The following is a 21,560-nucleotide window of genomic DNA, read 5'->3' on the forward strand; positions in this document are numbered from 1 at the left end:
TCCTTGCCTTAACATCGCTCTGCATCTTAGCAGTCACACTCACAGTACGTTCTCTCAATTGTACGCATCAGACATGGAACTTACCAATCAGAAGACGTAGCGGGATAAAAAGTATCTGAGAGATATTGGGAAGTATATTCCCAAATATGACTGCGATAAATATATGGAGAAATTAAATTTATATATCAAGTGAACAGCCTCCTCTGTCTAAAATCAAAGTATGTCTTTTCCTTCCTTTCTCCTTTTTTGTTCTCTTGATCACCAGATGAATTTATTATCATACCTTTTTTACTGTGGATTTTACTGAATTTTCTTATTTCTTTTCTTCTTTTCTATTATTATTTTATTACATTCCATTTTGTTATATTTTTCCTTACATTTTCCATATTAACTATTTGTACTAAATGAGCTGCTTTTATTATATTCCAATGTATTTTACTTTCTTTTTTCTATTATGGCATTATTTTCGTATTGTTTAGTGTCGATTTTGTTATGCTATTATTATTATTTTGTACTTCGACTCTCACTTTGAGAGAGGAACAGAGATTAAGGGTGTTTGAGAATAAGGTTCTTAGGAAAATAATTGGGGCTAAGAGGGATGAAGTTACAGGAGAATGGAGAAAGTTATACAACGCAGAGCTGTACGCATTGTATACTTCACCTGACATAATTAGGAACATAAAATCCAGACGTTTGAGATGGGCATGATATGTAGCACGTATGGGCGAATCCAGAAATGCATATAGACTGTTAGTTGCGAGACCGGAGGGAAAAATACCTTTGGGGAGGCCGAGACGTAGATGGGAAGATAATATTAAAATGGATTTGAGGGAGGTAGGATATGATGGTAGAGACTGGATTAATCTTGCTCAGGATATGGACCAATGGCGGGCTTATGTGAGGGCGGCAATGAACCTAAGGGTTCCTTAAAAGCCAGTAAGTAAGTAATATGTTAGTATTCTGCTCTAAAAACATTTTGTTAAATTCTCGCTGCTTGTATACTTTGTAACCTGGTTGAGTGTAAGAGAAGGCCCTATGGCCTTAACTCTGTCAGTATAAATAAATAAATAAATAAATAAATAAATAAATAAATAAATAAATATATTATTATTATTATTATTATTATTATTATTATTATTATTATTATTATTATTATTTCGTAAAAAAGTATAGGACGGATAACCAGATTACTACAAAACAAAAATTAGAAGTAGTAGAAATGTTAAGGTCTACATGGAAAATACTTCAAGAGAAGACCATGACTCAGACATAGAGCTTATTGATGTTGGAAAAGATCCAAAACTACATAAGCAAATATTATTGGCTAAATACAGTATAAATAAATCACTGTTTTCTTATAAGTGAAAATTCTTATAAAATGAAAGGCTAGTATATAATTCCATTGACATGCACTGAAGTAGTCTTTATAAATCTATCATTATCTGTCAATATCCGAATAATTATGAAATAATCAGGGCCCCAATTAACGTGCTTGCAGAACTTTCATGGTGTCCCTGGTTTTCACTGTTATAAATATACAATTGTATATCACACAGACGGCTGTAGGTTTTGACTAATTATGATAAGGTTAACACACAACATAACCTAACCTCAATATTACTCCGTTATGAGAGATAAAAATAGTTTATACTCGTATTTCGACTAACATCACGGAAGATTTCGTGATAGCAAACGGAAGTATTTTCGGGAGGGAAGAGGAAGGCTTTCAAAAAAGTTGTTTTCTTCTGCATGTGTTCGTTTCTATAAAAGAGTTGGACAACAATAATGACAACGCAACTATAAAAACACTTCAATTTAGTTTTTAATTTCTTCAAAATAGAAAGTTCACAATAATGAGATTTTAGACTTCCGCGGTGACCATATTCGGAAGAATTGCTGATAGATTAGGGTTTTCAACTTGTCCTGATATCTAGTAGGTCTACAGGGTTGTTTCCGATCTATGATAACGGATTTGAATGACTCATGTGAATCAGGAGTCACACGACAGCTGAACTGTAGCGCGAGGTGATAGACCAGTAGTGAGTGACCTCATAGAGTGCACGGCGACTCACAGCAGAAATTTCCAAGAAAATCGAGGGGTACATAACAACCCTTTCCGATGCCAAGTACAGTTAAGTGAAAATAAAAGAAGCCTGCAATAAAAGAGGTTTCGTTATTTCCAAGAAAGGCATCTTCCGTGTACTTAAGATTGATAAAGCTCGAATGGAATTAATTTGTATCATCTCGTGGGGTGCGGCGACTTGTGACGGGGGCTGGATTTGTTTGCTTTTTCCACTCCGAGCTTTGCCAGTCTTATTAGGTACACACAAGATGTCTTTCTTGGAAATAACGAAACCACGTGTTTTGCTGGCTCCTATGATTTTCACGTAACTGTACTTGGCATCGGAAAGAGTTGTTATGTACCCCTCCCAAAAAGGCTCGATTTTCTTGGACATTGCTGCTGTGATACACCGTGCACTTTCCAACTTGAAATATTTTAAAATTGGAGCTTTCAAAAAGGAAATTTATAAAATTATTCATGATATATAATATTAACAAATGTGTGTACTTTTTTACCTTTTATTTCTGTCGACTATATTCATGTTTTTCTTGAATATCACTGGTTCTGATTGTCAATTAATATTAAAGTGATTTTTTCTCTCTTTTTTTCTTTCTTCTTATTTTTTATTTTTTTGCTCTTGTGTGTTAATTATCGGTTTAAATTAAGGTAATTACTGTATTTATTACACTGTCCTTGTAAATTTTATGTTATATTACTGATTAAGATCACGAGCCTGGCTCTTACGGTAGTGGCTAGAAACATGTTTGTTTTATAATTTCAATTTGTACTCACTAGCTAGCTAGTTAAATAAATTAAATTACAAATAGAAGGAAAAAAGAAGTTAGAAAAGTCCGAGAACAAGTTGAGTAGATCAATTTTCTTGAAAACTACAAGGGGCTACAGTCTATTCAATTCTCTGATGATGATGATGATGATGATGATGATGATGATGATGATGATGATGATGATGATGAGGAGGAGGAGGAGGAGGAGGAGGAGGACGATACATATTCATTTCAAAGCATCATTAACTCCAGTTATGTAACAGACGGACAAAATGGACCTTAGTCTAAAGAATTACGAAGCAACATCTCAGTTGCTAGTAGCTGATGTAGTATGTTCACCTCACTCGAAGAGTGATTAAAGCCGAGTGTATTCTTATTATACTCTCTGCCCACACGAGCTACTCACAGCCTACCTGCAAGATTAATGTAATGCATTTATGATCGCTATAAAGAAATGAGACGCGAAAGCGAATAGATGCAGCCTTATGAACACCAAGCAATGTAACTTTCCGACCATTCAATCGACTCCGATGTATTCAGGGGGGTTCCCAGTTGGAATTTTAACCGCTCAACGAGCTATTATATCTTGAATTATAAATCGGAGCTTGACTCTGCGTCGTCAGGCAGGTAAAGCCATGTAATTCTTCATTTAATGTCAATCTTCCAATTACAAATACTATTCAAAGACAAAGAGATAATTATAAGGTGAAAATGGAGGAACGATTGATTGAGAACTGGAAGATAACTGAAGCAGGCTTACAGACAGGCACCACTGAGCTAAAAGTTACAGAAACATAAGTAATAGGGAATTTTTAAATTCCATTCATTCAGTGACTACGCTTTTACTCCCCTCATATGAGATGAACTCGGCCTATTATTTCATTTGTTTTTGACAACACTCTCCTCGTGTGATATGTAATCGTCCTATAGATAGGCCTACTTTTATTTGTTACACAGAACCCCAACGATTGCGTGCATACATGTGACTTTTTGTTTAATATGTTTTATTGATTTTTGAAATTATATTACGCAACACTCGGCAGATGGCATGTGCAACATACAGCGCAGATTTCTTTAACTACTTGTTACACATAAATGTAGCATTTTTTCCAGCGTTTACCTTCAATAAAATAGGCCTATATGTTATGAGATACTCCTGAAATGTTATAAACTCGAATTAAAATAATAAATAACTTAAAAATGTGGCGCATATGATTGAAATTTAATGACTATGGTCCGTCTCTGGAATCTGTGAAGTAACTTCGCGCATATATGGGGGCGAAGTCTATCTGTGCCGGAGTGTATTGCGGGCAGCATCAGCTCGAGTCCGCTACAAGGTAAGATGCTCGTGGTAGAAGGTAGAGTAGAGTTCAGATAGAAATTATCCCCTCCTGCAAGCGATTGCTCGCTTCGTTCAAGCGATGCCTGCCCCCAGAGCAGTCACTGGCCTTAGACCTCCCACATACCACTTGCGTAAAGGTCTTGTTTCGTCTTTCTACTCCACAGATTCCTGGGACGGACCATAGAAGGCAATAACTGAATATTTACAACAAGAATAGAACCACTCGAAAATTGGGTTTAATAGGAGACACCACTAGTCAGGAATGAAAAACATTTTATTAAAAAATTGCCCAAGAATATCGAATGAAAGCACAACACAGATACGGAATGACCAATTTAATTTGTCGGCGAAACAGATCAATTTCGTTTGATTCCTGATATTGCTACCGCTGATGAAGGCTTCTTTTATTTATGATCACATAACGTGAATACAGATGAACGTTTTCCACAACCTTTAGAGCAATTACTGTCAAGTTGACAACCCTGAGCTGGTACACTCACTAAGCTAGTCAGGGCAGTACGACATGGAGTTAAAAACCGAAGAAAATGTGTTTCAGGTTCCACATGGCCATAGCGCTCGAGGACGGCAATGAAAGGCAAAACAAACTAAACAGGTTTGGGGTTGTTTTGTGTCTGTACACTCCACGAGTGACATGATGACGTCAGTAGCACTTTTTTAAGTCGCAAATATGCTGGTTTGTAGATTACGAAACCTATAGTCAATGGAACTCATAATTTCATCCACTTTAACAAAAGGTATCAACACAGACCACAGGGCCGGCGACACCAATTCTGATGCAACGTGGCGGTAACAAGTTCAGCGCTTAATAAAAGCACGTCACAACCTCTTCCTCTATCTGTCCAAGTCCAGCGAACATCCCGTGTTCTAATTTTAACACCGGTACAACTTTCCAATTAGCAATTAGTTTCTCCTGTGCTGTTTTTATGATCAACATCTTGTTTTTGTATTTAGTCACTAGTGTAATAAAATTAACGTTAAACCTACATATAATTATAAGACCTTCAGTGATTCGGTTTAGTTTAGGCATTTTAAAAATGATTAAGTAGTGAAGTTTCCAACGTTTAGCAATTGTTTTCAGATATTATTTCGGAAGACACAGGTAACAAAAGTAAGCTCCAGACCTAAGCAGTGTAGCTCGTCCAAATAAAGCTGAATCCGAGATCGAATACAAGATTTAGAATAGAACGAAGACACTGGTGGAATATAGTAAATTACACGTTTGTGCGCACTTCTTTCTTATATAATACAAGATTTTAAGAATAAGAAACCAACACATTACATGACCATCAACTTATTCGACTTCAAAAAATAATCGAAAGATATTAAATAATAATAATAATAATAATAATAATAATAATAATAATAATAATAATAATAATAATAATAATAATAATAATTAGTACCAATAATAATCCAATTCAGAATTATGTTTTGCCTCATTCCATTCGCACTCTTTTAGAGAATTTTGAATTAACAAAGGGCATTTACAAATGGTAAAACTCCTTGGAAATGTGGTTAACATGGCGTAATGTCACAGCCTAAGAAAACACGAGGAAAACACAAAAGACACGTCCAGTTCTTATGATATGGTGGTTATAGGCCTACATCTTCACTCTCCTTGTTACTTCTCCCTGGACCAGTGGCAAGTGTCGTCACAAGGTTTTTTGGCAGTGCACATAATATAATATATTATAATATAATTAGTGTTGTGGGATTTAATCGATTCATAGATCAATTTCTGTTGTAAGATTAATCGATCAAAAATATTTAATCGAATAATTGAGTCGATTAAAATTAATCGGTTGTAGTTAATATTAATTATTATTTTGTTAATACAAACTCATACTAAAAATTCCGACAATATTTCTCTCTCGGAAATTGCTTACTTAAAAGCACAATGGTATTGTTATTTTCTAACTGTAAACCAGGTAGCATACAAAAATCTTTGCACAAATACTTCAGAAATAGATGGAGATAATATGAGGACAGTGACCTAGTCTACCTCTATTGAAAAACTGATACACATTGAAAAATTGATACACAATGCGAAACCTTATTAAGTTTTATGGTTTTCCAAGAAAACTTCCATCTTGTTGTCAGCTCATCTTCCTAGCATATGAAATACATACTTTTCTCGGATTCGTCTCCCTCATCCCTTATAAAATAGCCATGTCTACACTGTGTGTAAGTGAGAGCGTAACTACCTTCTTCTCTTTCTAAAATCTGGTAATTCGATTCCAATAGGAGCCAGTCTTCTGTTTTGACCGCTAAAGTTTTGCAGTTGCAGTTTCTGTACTGAGTGTGTATGTGAAGGTTATTTGTTTGGTTTGATAAAGAAAAAAATATCAGTTTTCTGTGGTTTGTGAAAAGTGCAAACTCCATTATGTCATATGAGAATTTGAGAGGTAAACTCGGTGAAACGTTTGAATTTAAATTGAACGATCGTGGAGAAGTGCTTTATACAAAAAAAATATTTTTTTTTCGTGTTTAGTGATGCAGGAAACATTGTTACTAAACGTAGAGCGGCACTTAATTCGGAGCATGTGAATGCATTCACATGTTTAAAATCATGGATGAAGCAGTATTAACTAGGCGAGTCTTCATACTTCTTGTTATTTATGTTTGTCTAAAAAATTCCCGGAAAAATTGACACAATAAATTATAAGTCTCATAATAAATATGTTAGTAAGCAATTAAAATAGTTGCTTTGTAATATGATATATATTTGATGTCAACATATACATCCATGTAACGTGGACCTCACAGTTTTGTAATACAACGATACAATATATAAAGATGTGCAACATTTAATACTTACGTGTTCGCGTAGGCTTCCGCGGTTGGTTTACATGGTGTGTGAATAAGCTTCAGGGCTTCTACCGCGTTGTCTTGGTGTTGGTGGCTGACGTTTCGACCGCTGTGTTGTGGTTCAGAGCAGTTGCTGGATAAGGAAATAGTCTGCGAGCGAAATAGTCAAGGTACCCCCCCCCCATCGAGACATACCAACTCGCAGACTATTTCCTTATCCGACAACTGCTCTGAAGATGGCCACAACACAGCGGTCGAAACGTCAGCCACCAACACCAAGACAACGCAGTAGAAGCCCTGAAGCCTATTCACACACGATTTAATACTTATGCTTATCACCAAACACAAGTTAAATTTAACAATAATTGTGTATTACAGTATATTAAAACATTTTTCAACTCGATCAAAACTCAAATTCAAATTCAAATAATCAATCGATTAAATATTTTAGTCGATCAACAGCACTAAGTATAATATAATATAGGCCTAATATAATATATCTCGGAGTATCTTGGATGCAAAGAATCAGGAATGAAGAGATAAGAAGACGGATGCAGGCAGAAGAGAGAGTTCTAGAAAGGACTGAAAGAACAACACTAAGATGGTTTGAATATCTAAGGAGGATGGATCAACAACGCTCGCCTGAAAGGATATTTGATTGGTCACCAAAAGGAAGAAGAGTGCGGGGTAGGCCAAGAAAAACATGGTATTGCAACACCAGAGAGGTCATCAGTGCTATGGAGCCTTAAGTAGAAAATGCCTTGGACCGAACGAGGTGGCACTAGCTGCATAATCCCGGGCACTACTAGTAGGCCTACTATTATCACTATGTAATATAATATAATATAATATAATATAATATAATATAATATAATATAATATAATATAATACATGTATTACCTAGATGTTGATAAAGAGTCGTAAAATAACCTACTTAAAAAAAATACATGTATTACACGTTCAGTAGTTATTCCAGATCATGAAATATCAGGTGGTAAAATACTGCTATGTAGAAATTGTTCAATTTGTATTCGAAGTGTAGAAAATGAGAATTTTCGTTATAAATTACTTATATTCAGAGCTTCATTCTGCTCAGCGCACTCTATCACATTTAATGAGCTTGAGGAACTTGTACGCACATACTGAAACACAGGACACTTCTCGTTTTGCATTCACAACCCACACGCGAAGAACGCGACGTATTCTACGAGGGATACGTAGAGCCGGCGTGTAACTCAATTACCCCCTGAAATAAATCGCCCAATTTCCTCCCAAACTGAGATAAAAGGTGGTCTAATTAAAGTAGAGAGCCACAACACTCTTTCCTTTCCCTTACAAGCAAATACACTTATGAAACATTCCATGTATTCCAGTAACCGTGGAGTTGGGCACAAATCCGTTCAATGGAAGGTGGACTTAATGCAGTTGTGGAACACGCGGCTTCATAGGATAACTGACGTACATTACACTGGGTAAATAAATCCTAACAATTCAATTTGATACAAAGTTTTATTTCACACCCTGTCCCGTTTTTCTTCTACTTTCTCAACCGTGTCCTTCCATAAATTTTCCAGTCTTTGTAATATTTTTCTTATCATCTGTTTTATCTCCAATTATTTTTTCTTCTCATTTCTCTTTCCTTTTTCACTTTATTTCCCGTGGTCATTCTTTTTTTGACCCATCTTCTTGCTTACTTTCGGTCTTCTTTTCAATCTGCTACTTTTTTTCTTTCTGTGCAACGTTCTCTTCTGTTTCTCTTCCCTAATCTCTTAATTCTCTTCCTCCCTATATTTTTCTATCTCATATACTTAAATCGTATACTCTACAACTTACTTATTCATTTCTATTCTATTCATCGAATTCAATTCTTCCACACATTTCCTAATTTCCGCTTCCTACGTCCACTTATTCATTATCTCTGTCTTCGTTTTGTTATCGTCTAATATTTCTTTATTCCTCTTGGTTTTCATTTTCAACATTTTATTCTACAGCTTCATTTTTTCCCTTCGTCTCCTTATCATCCTTAATTTCTTCTGCTTTTATTGTCTTTCTTTCAAATCTCTTTTTCATCCTTATTTTCTTCTGCTTTTATTCATTTCTTCTTCTTTTCCTTTTCATTCTTTTCTCCTGCTTTTATTCTATTTCTTCCTCTTTATCCTTATTTTATTATCTCTTCATCTTTTTCTTTTCATCCTTATTTTCTTCTGTTTTATTCTCTTTCTTCGTCTTTATCCGTATTTTATTCTCTTTTTCTTTCCATCCTTATTTTCTTGTTTTATTCTTTTTCTTCCTCTTTATCCTTATTTTATTATCTTTTTCCTCTTTTTCTTTCCATCCTTATTTCTTCTGTTTCATTCTCTTTCTTTCTCTTTCTCCTCATTTTCTTATCTTTTTCCTCTTTTTCTTTCCATCCTTATTTCTTCTGTTTTATTCTCTTTCTTTCTCTTTATCTTTATTTTATTATATTTTTCCTCTTTTTCTTTTCATCCTTATTTTCTTCTGTTTTATTCTCTCTCTTCCTCTTTTCATCCTTATTTTCTGCTTTTATTATTTTCTTCCTCTTCTCCTTTTCATCCTTATTTTCCTCTGCTTTCATATTTCCTTCTCTTCATCCTTAATTTCTTTTGCTTTTAACCTTCCTCCTCTTGTCCTTTCCACTCTTATTTCTTCAGATTTCATCATCTATCTTCCTTTTCTCCTTTCCATCTTTATTTTCTTCTAGTTTTATTCTCCTTCTTCCTCTTCTTTTCATCCTTATTTTCTTTAGCTTTTATTTTTTTTCTTCCCTTTCTTTTCAATCTTATTTATTTCTGCTTATGTCCTATCTGTAAGTTTTGCATATCTATATAATTTCTTCAAGAAATTAAAAATAGGAAAGCTACAAGCAGTGTATTTTTTACTCACCTGGTATTATTATTATTATTATTATTATTATTATTATTATTATTATTATTATTATTATTATTATTTCTTTGGCATACAGCTCTTATAGTTTAACTAAAGCCTCCTTTAAAACAATAGCCCAGTCACTTCTGTCCTCTGCCCTCTTCCTCCATCTCCTTATTCCCACTTTCCTCAATGCAGTCTAACCATCTCAATCTGGGACGACTCCTATCTCTCCTTCCCTCCAGTGCTCCAGTGAAGATCATCTTCGCCATTCTTTCTCCTCCATTCTAATTAAGTGACCTACCCATTCATATCTTCTAATTTTTATCGAAGTTACATACTATATTAGGTTCCTTATATACTTGTTCTAATTCCAAGTTACTACGGATTCTCCAATTATTTTGTTCTTTAACAGGACCATAAATATTTCTCAGAATTTTCCTTTTCCATCTTCTAAGTTGTTGTCGTTGCTGTCCAGTCATGGCCCATGATTCACACCCATACCTGGTATTATTATAAACAATAAAATAGTAAGCTCTTCTTCAAATCAATTTATAATAAAATTAATGAAATTATAATTTTCAAATATATAATTTTTTTAAAGTTACGTAATCAAGGCACACATTACAAATTCTCAAAGCGATGAGCACACATCTCTGAGCGACATTGTACAGTTCTGATTCTCCGAATTGAAGTTCCTGTCATCAGTGCTCACCAACATTCTTTTTCGCCGACGAGTCTTATCCTGTTTTCGATTCACAGTCATATTTCTTAACCGCTGTCAACGTGGTAAATAATGTAGTGGCAACACTTCCGTGGTGAAAACATGTGTTAAATAGAACATACAGTACATCCATTACCCCATTACCTCTCTCTTCGCGCATGCTCACTCAAGCCGATGACAAGTAGGGATGAACAAATCCGACAATTCCTATTGTGCGTTTCAATCTGATAACAGCCTCTTGATCGCAACACGTATGATGAGAGAAATTATTTCCTATGTCTTTGACGTAGGAATTTGGAAGTTTCAATATGACAGAACGTGATGTCTAAGGTAGCTTTGGCGTTTCGCGGAGGATATACTAGATCCAAATTCTGCCTCGGTCATGGGACTTTACCCGTTTTCAATATATCATCTTAGATTGTCCAAAATGGATACCCGGCGTCGTACTGAACAAACATTGACTGGCCTACCACGTGTCTGTTCAATGTGCAAATGATAGAAATCACACAAAAGGGATAAAAGTAAGAAAGAGAAAACAAAAGCCAGGCAGACAGAAAAAAAGATAAAGAAGTTAAAGAACATTTCTTCTATGTCTATATGAATAACAAACATCTTCTGAAGGCAAATCACAGAACTGATTGCAAGACTAATGCCGGGTTGCAAAAAAATAAACAAGTTAGTGTATCGTTAGGTAAGGTTTACGTTAACGTATATTATTTTGAAGTTAATAAACCATTAAATTCTAGAACGTTCTTTAAGTGACATCTAACGGACAGTTAGTTACCGTTCCATTAGAAATTTAACTATGTATTTCAAGCGAGAGAACATCGCTGGCTATGCAGTGGTTCCCAACCGGTGTATCGCGCAGTTCCATCTAATGTGTCGTGAAATTTTGGAATTGGAAAATAAATTTTATGCCATCCAGAAAGTCTCTTTATATTTTACAACTAGGTCTTTGATATGGTATATTTTATTTTGAGACAGACTTTACCAATGAAACGTGAACACCTGCAACAAAGCTCAGTTTAATTTCTCTGCCTGGCGATAATTCGAATGAAAGTGAACACCTGCAACAATGCTTCGTCTATTCTTTCCACTTAGTGATAAACAGAGTTTAGAATCGTCCGAACATATTGGTCAGTTTCACGTGTGAGCGGGTGATAGTGCAACTATTTTATCAAAAGTGCTTTATTTAGATTTTATCATGAACAAATTTTTAATTCGAAAAAGACAATCTGAATCAAGTTCTGGGTTATATGACAGCAGTGCTAATTCAAATAATGTGAGCGAAAAGTCCCTGCGTTTCATTAATGTTATGATGAAGACTTGCAATATGGTTTTACGTGACGTGGAGACGAATATAAACGAAATCCCGAGTGTCTTATATATGGAAATGTTTTGCCAAATCAGTCGATGGTGCCGAATAAACTAAAAATGTATTTGTAACTGCCGTTTTCAACGTTATACTTGTGTGAATCAGTATTTTCTACCATAAAAATGGTGAAATCTAAACAAAGGAACAGACTGCTGCATCTTGAAGATAATTTGCGTGTTGGTCTGTCGGCCATAAGGCCAAGTAAAAAAAAAACTCTGTGCAATTCACAAAGCGCAGACTTCACACTCATTCAGATAGGGGAGTTTTCAAAAATGATAATAAAAATCTTTTATCCAGCATAGATAGGTTGGGATTTTTTTACACACATCTTTGTTTTTCCTAATGCCAATCAAGTTGTTGATTTTTTTTTTCGATTGCGTATTAACATCGACCTATCTACAGCACTGGATGTACGACATAGAAGTTATCAGTGCTTTTTTTCTTGCGGAACGCGCTGGAACGGCACTAATTATTATTATTATTATTATTATTATTATTATTATTATTATTATTATTAAAAACAAGTAAGTGTCGCGATATCATGGGCATTCAGTAAAGTGTGTCCTCGGTGAAAAATGGTTGGGAACCACTCGGCTATATTCACACAACTCTTACTAGGATACCAACATACAGTAAATTTAATATACAACTGAATGTGGAATGTCAACGATAGCCTGAATCGTGATTAACAAATCAATATTGTCATACGTTTCCATTAGAATAGAATTGATCATTTTATACACCATGCAGTGTTCGCGTGCTTATTATTGCAGTTTCTGTCTCCATGAGAAACTCTAAAATACAAAGGGTACAAAGTACAGTAAGCAATATAATCATTTTTCTTTTACTTTTTATTAATCACGAATATGTTTTTAACTATTTACTATTAATTTACTTTGCAACATTTGTTTCTTTTTTGGAACTGGGAACGCAGTAGTTTCATTATGGGACGATGAATCCATGTTTAAAATTGTTCACTAAACTATAAAACAAAAGTAATATAATATCTGTCATTAGTGTTAAATACGATAACAAAAACGCCTTTTGCATTTACAATACATACTGTTTACTAAAGGCTGGTTCACAATAAACCGGAAACGGAAACGACAACGAGAACGGAAATATTGTTAAAATAAATGTAGTTAAATGTGAGCATTCACAATTAACTATTGTGAATGTTCACATTTAAATAAATTTGTGTTAACATTATTTCGGTTCTCGTTCTCGTTGTCGTTTCCGTTTTATTGTGAACCAACCTTAACTGCGAGAGCAGCGGCAAGGTATTGAAACGAATTAACCAAGAATGAAATAGAACCAGAGAAGTATCGTCTTACGAGTAATGTTGCCTCACCGCCTTCAGCTGAATTACCTCTTTTACAGTGTTGTCATTTGTGTCAATGTATAGATCAAAATATTGGAGAAGTGGAAATACAAGTTAATTTCTTTAAATATACTCTAATATGTGTAAAATCGAGTTTTTATCAATCCCGTCTGACTTTAATCGGGTTTCAGGATTCCTCCAGGTAAATCCAGATACCTGGCAACCCTGTACAACGTTGTTGTTTTCTAATTCCAGGCGTTTGACAATAAAGTCATTTGACCTCTTGCACTCCAATATTTTTCAAAGATATTATCATGGTCAGCCACTGAAGCACAGATTTTGAGGTGTTCCGAATCCATTTCTTGGTTTGAGTTGCACAATGGGCAGTTAGGGGACTGATATATTTCAGTTCTATGCAGGTGTTTGGCCGAACAATCATGGCCTGTTGCCAATCTAAATGCAGCGACAGACGATTTTCGTGGTAAATCGAGAATTAACTGTGGATTATGATGCAGAACCCTGTTACAATAGTGATGATGCTTTAAATTAAAACACATAAAGTTACAATGTCTACAAGAAATTATGCTGTTATTTTTCCCCAGTACACTGGAAATTACATAGAAAAATACTATTAAGATGTAACACGTCGATAAAAGCATCGCTAGCATACGAAGTGTTAGCAGATCAGAAGTGGCAAGCGTACTTCTCGCTGTGTGCAGCAGAGTAGAATGTTCTGGAACTCTCCGCGTCGCGTCGGTCGACTCATGGCGTAGGCAGCAAGTGGATGCACACTGCGTATGCTTGTTATCCGGGATAAAAGGGTTCACTTCCAACAAATACATTACTGTCTCATTTGTTCCAGAAGGATATTGAAGCCATTCTGGACATAGTCCAACAATTTTACTTTTTCATGAACTTAATTTTTCGGTCTATGCTTTTACGGCAATAGCTCTGACATTTGCGTGAGACAGGAAGTCTAAATCCTACATTGCAGGCGTTTGAATATCACGTTTTCCTTTATGCTCTGACGGGAAAGCATTGCGTAATACAATAAAGACCAGGACGCCAAGCCTTACTTCCAAGTGAAGTGAATTTGTATCTCTGAAAGCATTAGGCCTAGTATAGCAGTAGAGTACGGCACTTGTACCACTGGTACAACAAGGCCATGCAAACTATTCTCCCTTTTCACTAACCCCGTCCAACGAGCTACATTAACCCGATATCTCTCTTTCTCTCGCCCGTGTGTCTTTGAAGCAAGAGTATGTCGACCTTTTCGAATCTATGGTAAAGGTCTCCAAAACAACTGACCCTACAACAGTCCGAAGACGACGAGATCCAATTCCAAGCGTCTAATTCTAACAAGTGAAAGTTTCAGTCGCTTTATTTCATTACAAGACTAAAAGGAAGGAAACAATATTACAATAATAAATAAATAAATAAATAAATAATGGTCGCCTCAAAATGCTTCAACGCTGTGTCGAGCTACTTTATTCGATATGAAATAAGTCTTCTCGGATTTTCAGCCAGGTGAGTTGGAGATTTGCTTCCAAGCTTCCGATGGCTAGCTCTGCCATCTTCTTCAGCTCTTCATTCCCTGAAGAAGATGGCAGAGCTAGACATCGAAAGCTTGGAAGCAAATTTCCAACTCACCTGGCTGAGAACCCGAGAAGAGTTATTCTACATCAAACGCCGGGAAAGCCTGAAGTCATACTTTATTCGATATTTCTGATTAGTCGCGCATGGTAGGAAGTCTTACAATTCGTGAACAGTGGATGGACGATATGACAAGGTCAATAAAAATGGAATGTTAAGTTGTAAATTTGAAGTTAATATCAATCGAAAGTTGATTTTACCCTAGTTGAAAATGCTCCACATTCAATACGTACTTTATTTCCTAAAAACCATTATCACAAGAAAACAAATCAAACTCTTCGAATATTCTCTGACCAACTGTTTATACATGCACGAAAGTTTTTAACTTAAAAATTGTATACAGAGCGTTAAAACAAGTATCCAATAGTTTAGGAGGTGATAGTATGCATCAAAACAAGAAAATAATGTCTAATAAACATGGGTCCTACAACACATACTTTTTGAGATCTGAACACTTCTTCATAGGAGGTACTCAATGTAGCCGTCCATTCATGGCAATGCATTCCTCTGCCCGTCTTTGAAATTTGTTTTAATACGTTAATACGATAGTCCTGATAACGATCCCCAGTTAATCTCTGTGGTAGCACGTATGACCCTATTAATCTATCACAAAGTACGCTTGCCCATGAGTTGATTGAGAATCGGTGCGGATGCCTTGTTTCTTCAACTGCATGGGGATTTTCATCAGCCTACACATGCTGATTACGAAAAATGACAACACCATCTCTGCTGAACCCCGCTCACATCCGCAACCAGACTTTTGTTTTAAGTATTTCTTACGACTTATCATTATTCCATGCCAGGAGTGTCAACTACGGTATGATTATCTGGTAGTCCGCTGTATTGTAGGGCAGAGAAGTGCATTGCCATAAATGGACATAACATTGAGCACCTCCTATGAACAAGTGTTCAGATCTCAGAAAGTATGTGTTGTAGGACCCATGTTTATTAAACATTATTTTCTTGTTTTTATGCATACTATCACCTCCTAAAATATTGGATACTTTTTTTAACACCCTGTATAGGCCTGGATCCATGATAGCATTGTTTCCTCAACTTCCATGCTTTTCATATTACATTTACAGAAACAGAATCATATGCTTTCTCTATGTTCACATATGCTAAATAGAATTATTTCTTTCGGCCGCTATTTCTTCCATTATCTGCTGTACAATAAAAATTTTGATAAAGACACAATCTACCTTGTGGCAAAAATGAACGTTACTTAAATAATTTTCTGAATTCTTTTGTTGCATCATATTACCTTGCAATTCTGATAGTGTTGATACTTCAATGCGATAAATATCTGACTGAGGTTCTGGCTGACATGTACATCTATTACCAGGCAGTACATCTCACTTGACGATATGTGTCAGAGGAAGAACAATTGAAAAGTGTGATCCCAAAATGCGTCCAGTCCATTTTCACGAAAGGACTGGCCTAGTTTTTTTATCCACTGTCTAGGGACTGAGCAAGTTTTCAAGTGACATGAACAATAACACGAACTTTTAGACAAGGATTGGCGTTGTTTTGGAAGAAAACAACCTTAAAATATAAAGATAGAGGACTCAAACATAATCATATATTATATGTATAAATCTTAAAAATGGCCAAATGAACTGAACAAGTTTTGAGATCACATTCTTCAATTATTTGTATATGTCTGAAGTCTGAATAGTACTAGTCAACGATGTATGAATGAAGGGGAAACGGAACAGGCCACCCTACTCTATTATCTCCTGGCTTAATTGTCTCATCAGTGATGCCTTATTGGTGTCACTTGTGAGGTTCAAACCTGTCTTCGGTTAGTTGACTAAACAACAATGCGAGAAAAGTTTTTCTTAAGGCATTCATAGTTTCTGGCTCCATATGAATTGCAGAAGCAGCAATTTTAGTCAACAAACTGCGCTATAGTAACAATCATCTGTTCTTTCAATTCTATAATACTGAACGTAAAACGACATTATACTCAAATTCTGTTTTCAAATTCTCATCACTTTCATTACTACTAGACTACGTATTCCATAAATTATATCTTGAAATAACACTAATAAAATTGTTCAAACATACTCTTGTATTAGCGATATTAGTTTATTTTCACTGATAGAGAAAACTATACAATTGTACATAATGAACTAATATTAATAGGTCTACTTTCCCGGAACGGAAAGCGGTAATTTCACTTCTAAGTATGGGGCAATAAAGTACAACCGTACACTATATTTTGTGGACACAATTATCATAATTTAATCAAATTACAGGTGAATTTACTTGTAATGTGCATACTAGGTGGAGTAGAACCCAGATCATGTTGGAAGGTTCATTTGTGACTTTTTAATAACTTATTTAACGATGCTATATCAATTGCGTAATCATCCAGCATCCGTGAAATCTGTGATAGTGAGATGCTTTTGGCGAAGTGAGTGCGAAGGTTCCCAGTGCGATTATTATCTGACATTCGACTTCGGGAGAAAATCCAGGTAATCTATTTGGACAGAGAAGAAGGGTTTGCTTGTTAGAGTAACATTGCAAAGGAATATAAAACTGCTCTCGATGGACAGGAAAACTGCCTAAGATACTTCACTGGAAGACACCATTAATTGTAAATATAGTCAACTCCGGATATAGTGAACATTGCATATTTCGTTCACTATATCCGAAGTGTCTACTAATCAAGTAGAAATGGCAAACCTTGTTATGGTGTGACTGCGTACACAGCCTTGGAATTTCCCGGGTCACTTAATGGAAACTTAAAGAGGGTTGATTAAGTTTGAAAGCCTCCGAAATCTCACCTTCATTTATGCTCTGGACATAATATCCCTCCCCTTTTAATAAAAGAAGCCAATTTCATTTTCCGTTGTTTCGATGCTATCCGTCATAATGGAAATGTTTCTGACAACAAAAGGCAACTCTTTGACGGTGGAGGATTAGAAATAACAGTAGAATAATGAGCCTGAGAACAGGGCAACCCTTCGACGACGCAAGGTCGTCACGCGTTGCCTGGATTTACAGTACAGCTCACTGTCTATGAATCACTAATCTTACCTTTGTCCTTTGACTGAAGGAGTAAGAAACTTAGAATGTTGTTCTCAAGACATTCTTTCAATTTTATACGAGGTGTGACTTCAAATAAGATTTTGTCAGGATATGACTCTTGTAACTTCAATTTTTAAGGTTCTCTATAACCGAAGCGAGGGTTCACTATAAACGGATATATTAATGTCCTTTTTAAACGTATGCGGGTCGGGACCAACGATTTAGGTTCACTATAGCCCAGTAGTGTCAGAGTTGTAAGCTCCAATACCGGTTGTGGAGCTAGATCGGAGCTTGAACTTGCTTATGTCTGTGGAAACACCGGAGCACGCAACCAGTCTAGTGAAGCGCTCCGCTCCGTTTAGTCCCTGTCTGACATCGCTGCTATAGCCGAATGTTCACTATAACAGAGTTCACTATATCCAGAGTTGACTGTAGCTTCTCGTCAAGAACCGGGGTTTCTATCCCTGGCAAAAAGTTTCGGACTTGTGGTGGCTCAGGTTTCATAAAAGGACTTAGGGTTCAGTTTTATTTCAGTAGGTGACATAGTTATATTAGACAATTCTTACTAGAAAAATTGAGGATTTTAAATAGTTACAATTACACTGTACATATAGCAATTCGTATGACATAGGCTAGTTATCAACACGATGCAAATCTCTACACAACGATTTAGAATTTTATACCCATTTTTGTTCCGATAAGTATTGTTAATTTAGCAATATTTTCTTTAAGTCCGTCATAAACTTATCTCATACAATGATGTGATATTTTTATTTCATTCTACTTGATGAACGTTACCGGTTTTGTAAACCATCTTCAGATCACTGTTACCTCTATTCAATAGAGTTCAATACAGTTCAATAGAGGTAACAGTGATCTGAAGATGGTTTACAAAACCGAAAACGTCCCATCAAGTAGAATGAAATAAAAACATCACATCATTTATATGAGATAAGTTTATGACGGACTTAAAGAAAATATTGTTAAAACAACGATTTAGGCTTACACAGTTTCACTTTCTCATTTCAAAATATCTTACTTCACTCAATACAGTTATACTTCCATTAGACTGCGATATATGAACGGAATTGGTAGAGAAACACACGGCTGATCACAAATAATACCGCGACTCATATTTGACTCCCGGCTACAGTTTCGGTCCTTAGCTGTGCGCATGCACAAGCTGCATTTCAATGTAGGCCTATCCATTTCGTCCGTCTCATGTGCAACAGATGTTGCTGGATTGCCAGTCTATAATTATTGTCTCCTGTGATCAATCACTATGCACTATGACAGTTGGAACTTTTCAATTCTATTAAGGAAAGTAATCATGAACTTCGCTTTTAGGAGCTAGCTGTAGTTTGTCCTGTGCAATAGATCGGCGGAATCCTGGTTCATAATTTAGCTTTATTCACTTGTTTCTATTAGCTTTTGTCTGCAATTGTTTAATCCAAAACCTTCTCAAATTGGTGTACTGAAGCATTAAAATTTCCCTTTATTCAGTACATATTCACTGTCCTCAAAAGAGGTAACTTTTACAAAACAATAGTTTATAAATAGCAAAAGAATATATATATATATATATATATATATATATATGATTTTGTACGTACTGAGAAATGAAGAGCCCAAAAATGGGGAAATAAGCACATGGTGCCATTAAAAAAAAACAGACTCATTGGCACATCCTTTATAAATGAAAAGTAGAGTACTTGAAAACATGTTCAAAATATTTCTTTTGTATAAGTAGTTTCTTCATAAAATTAATAATAAAGTTACAAGCATTGTTCCATACTTTCTACTCACCCCGTATAATAGTTTAACTTCGCGAGAAAAAGAGAACGTGCAATTCTTTCCTTTATTCAGGTTTCTCATTAAAGTTTCCCTTGAAATGTTAACAAAGGATTCATTTCTATAAAGAATGTTTTAATATTTTGTATTCCGCGAAAAACCCCACACAATTCTATACAAATTTCCAGTTCTTCCCCATCAATTGTTACTATCGATCCAAAACGGTTTCAACTTCTGCGCGTTTTCGCGTCGGTCCATAACAATATTGTACGAATTTAACGCCTGCGTATGCCACAATTGAAACTGACACGTGTTAGATGACCATCCTTAAACTTTTCAAGTGACTGTTAATTTACAATTATTTAAACATCATATTTTAATTACATGTTCAGGAGTTCAAACCCAGCTGAGGATGATGCGTACGAAAAGGCGATAAAATCCCTTTAACTCCCTTGAGAATGCGAAGTCAAAGAACTCTCCCCTCTCTTTCTTTCTCTTTCTCTCTCTCTGAGAGGGTTCCAGACAAAATTTACCGATCATTTCTCATCCACACTAAAATTTGATTTTACTTATTATTCTCACCTATTGATAGGAGTCAACGGCAATGAATTCTGCTCTACAGGCGCTTTCGCCTCATAAACGGAATTCATCGCACAGCCAGAAAATCATCGGACCATACTAGAGATGGACAACGAGCGAGAATGCAAGACTAGCAGCGCCCGGAAAGCCGAAAACCCGCACGACAATGTTGCCTGTCGTTGACTGCTTGCAAGCAAACGTTCCAAGACATCGGGACTTCGGGAGTGGTCAACTCTAGAACGTCAAGCAGCCTTGAATCGCCACAGCTGTTTATACCAGATTGAACTTTAATCTGTTTTGGCAATTGTTATAATGTATAAACAATCAAGTAATCTATTTGAAACATCATCTCTACCTTTCAGTGTAGTAATCCGTTCCCCAATCTTTAATTACTAGGCCCTTATTAAAAGCCTAGGAAACTCTTTTTCGCATGTTTGAGATGAAGTATACAATCTCAAGTAAAACAAAACGTTTTATTTAACTTTATGTTTTATATTTCTTAGAAATTCAAATTTATTTTAGATTTTTTTTATAACCATAGGTAATATCTGTTGGTAGAACCAGAACATTATGATAACTGTGATACTGATTTCTTTTGTCTTTTTGTTTCAATTAAACATCTCTAATGTTATTTATTTCAATTATGTATGTTAGGCGTATTCAAAGTTGCGAAATCTTTCCACGTCGACCAAATGCTATTTCGAGAATGATGAGCGAGACTCGAATCGCAGGAGAGTTACGAGAGGAGACTCGAAAGACAAGTGCAACGAACACAGCGAGCGAGAGCGGTAGTTAGATTTGTTCATCTCTAGAGCATACATATCTGGAAGTGCTGGCAACAAACAATAAAACCACTCATTTCATTCATAACATTTATGCTCGACCATGCCGAAATGTACTAATTATACATCTGGTAGCAGTCCTTTAATGCATGTCATTAAAGTACAGGTCTTCAGCCAATGATAACTCAGCTTACATGTGTTCAGCCAATGACAAGTCAGCTTTGTACCGTTATAAAACCGCAAGTATCGATTATTCTCGGATATGCAATCGAAAGAGAATTAGCGAAAAGTCACGGAGGCTGGAAATCCAATACTGTCGCAGAAGGTTATGTTCTGTTACTATAATAATTAGCGTTAATTGTAAATAATATTCAAATAAATTCAATTTGTCATC

General features: G+C 35.6%; 1 protein-coding gene across 3 annotated transcripts in view; it reads right to left on the reverse strand.

Moving 5' to 3' along the window:
- The window catches only part of brat (brain tumor), a 718,927-nt gene that overhangs the window by 330,217 nt on the left and 367,150 nt on the right, over positions 1-21,560 (reverse strand). The window lies entirely within an intron of this gene.

Source organism: Periplaneta americana, chromosome 4, assembly GCF_040183065.1.
Source record: "Periplaneta americana isolate PAMFEO1 chromosome 4, P.americana_PAMFEO1_priV1, whole genome shotgun sequence".
Classification (NCBI taxonomy): domain Eukaryota; kingdom Metazoa; phylum Arthropoda; class Insecta; order Blattodea; family Blattidae; genus Periplaneta; species Periplaneta americana.